This window comes from Suricata suricatta, chromosome 1 (assembly GCF_006229205.1).
Source record: "Suricata suricatta isolate VVHF042 chromosome 1, meerkat_22Aug2017_6uvM2_HiC, whole genome shotgun sequence".
In the NCBI taxonomy this organism is placed as follows: domain Eukaryota; kingdom Metazoa; phylum Chordata; class Mammalia; order Carnivora; family Herpestidae; genus Suricata; species Suricata suricatta.
In genome coordinates this window covers 84776549-84779259 of record NC_043700.1, presented here as the reverse complement: position 1 = coordinate 84779259, position 2711 = coordinate 84776549, and positions in this window count along the sequence as shown.

Here is a 2711-nt window from a genome sequence, read left to right as displayed (position 1 = left end):
GAAAAATGGAAGGAAAAGTAATCTTTTTTAAAAAAAAACATGAGGTGTACTTTAAATAACATTTCATTTTTTCTTCCAAAATCCTTATAAGATAGATATTAATGATAATTGAAATGTTAAAATATCTCAGCTACTATTTATTGGGCTCTTACTGTATTAAATTACTTTGCTAGCATTATGTATTATTACAAGTCCTTATAACAAAACTGCTAAGTAGCTATTATTTTTCACATTTTATAGGTAAAAAAAATTGTATTTCAAGAGAGTTCTCTTGTTTCTCAAAGTCAATTCAGCTCTTAAGGCATGAACCAAAGATTCAAGCCCTTTCTTTTTGGATCCAAAGCACTCCACCTTAAGCACAATGTGCTTTTGAGGAAAATCAGGTTAATTGTCTTGTTCAAAACTGAACAGCTTGACTGTTAAAGAGTCAGTGCTAATATTCCCAGCTCCACATACGGTGATTAACTATAGTTTCATAGAAAAAAATGAAAACAACCAGTTCTTGTATATTGCTAAAAACCAAAACTAAGTAATGAAATACTAAAAGCCAGCATGTAAATATTATTTAAATGTGAAAAATAAATTTTGATTAATCTCTTCCTGTTTATTTCTATAGTTTTATTTTAAATCACCAGTGTTCCAAGACATAACTTTGAATCCAAGAAATGTCTTTTTTTTAATAGTTTATTGTCAAATTGGTTTCCATACAACACCAGTGCTCTTCCTCACAAGTGCCCTCCTCCATCACCACCACCTCTTCCCCCCCCCTCCAACCCTCGGTTCATTTTCATTATTCTTTGAATGTATCCATGAGCTATGAAGATTTTTTCAGAAAATAAAACAAAATAATAAATTACAAATATCAGTGATGCTTATTTAAAAACAAACAAATATCACTTAATGGTGCCTGTGAATCTGCTTTAGGTTTTAGCTCTGCTGAGGCAAAAGTCATAGTTCTCACAAAAGGGATCCAAAAAGGGAAGAAAGAAGACAAAAGAAGGGTATCATTTTATTCAGCAACATTTTCAATGGAAGAATAAAATATTTTTTCAGTCAACTTCTAGGCTTCTGGGATTGATATGACCATATATCCACCAGCTCTGACTTTTACCGCTTTCGAATTCCCTCATCTGTGTAAACATACAAACTTTTTTTTCTTTTTTTACCCATTATTCTTTCCATTTAGAAGGATTTAGAAAATCACATCCTACCTCTGCTGTCTGCGCCAGATACCTGGCTTACAAGCCTGCACATCCTGAGCTGTTTGTGCGGGTACACGGGCAACTAGGTGGGTCAGGCCACACAACGCAGTCTCTCTGCAGCTGCTCACTTCCTGGAGGCTGGGAGGGGCTGTCTGTAGGATGTTTGTTGCCAGTTCAAAAAGGGGTAAGGCCTTGGCTTTGGGTACCAGATCAATGTCTCAAACCACAGCATGCACAGGCATTATCTTATCCTACGTCATGTCACCCCAAAGAAAGTAGGGCTTAAAAATACTAGCACAGAAAACAGTGATACTGTGGCTTACTGCTATTGGCATAAGTATTAATTTGTTCTTTGTTTCTTGCATGAAGTCTTCTTCCAGCACCTATGAGGTGTGCCAGACTAGTTTGTTAGCTTACAAGTAATGGGAAATATCAGACCACTTCACAGCCCTTGGCAATCATCTTCATGCTGCCAACAGGATGTAAAATAAATTTTAAAAGAACTTTTTTTCCAAACTTATGTTCTTTTTTTTAAGTTTATTTATTTATTTTTAGAGAGAGAAAGAGAAAGAAAGGAAGGGCCAAAGAGATAGGAGAGGGAGAATCCCAAGCAGGCTCCACACTGTCAGCATAAAGCCTGATGTGGGGCTGGAACTAGGAGATCATGACCTAAACCAAAGTTAAATGCTTAACCTACTGAGCCACCCAGGTGCCCCTGGAATGGATTTTAAAAATAAATTCAATTCTTATGGACAAAGGGCACACTGTGATGGTAAAGGTCTTTCAATATGGCCCAATCCTGTGTCTTCTTGAGCCCCTGTTTTACTCCTCCATTCAAAAGATTGACTTTTCATTTAGGCCATGTCAGTAACTGTTTTGATGACTGGAAATGGAAGTGTCATTTTAGTACCTCCAAGGAAGCCATTCAAATCTGTTAGCTTCCGAATCCTTCCTTTAGGAAACTAGCCACCAAGGTGTAAGGGAGTCCAAGTAACCATCATAATGGACATGCATGGAAGAGAGTACAACCTTCACTGAACTCCTGGACGAGGTGTACCCAGCCTCACCTTCCAGCATGTGAGGGGGTCACCTGGACTGGCTGACCATGTTTTACTGATCATGGTTTGGCTGTTTCACCTGACATCACTTAGAGCAGAGAAAAGCTATCCTTGCTGAACCTTACCTAATTTGTAAAATCTTAACAAATAAAAGATTGTTACTGTATTAAGCCACCAGGTGCTGATTTTTTTCTTCTTTGTTAACTAAAGTTATATTTTAAGATAATTGTACATTCACATCTAATTGTAAGAAACAATACCCCGAGGATCCCATAGATCTTTGGCATCGTTTCCCCTAATTGTGACATGTTGCTAAATTTACAGCCAGTATACGGACAATGATGCATTCAAGATAGAGGCTATTTCTGGGGAAACTGATACAGTCTTGGATTAGAGCTGGCATGTCAGTAACCCTAGTGACAAATATTTCAGATTCTCACATAGGAGTCTG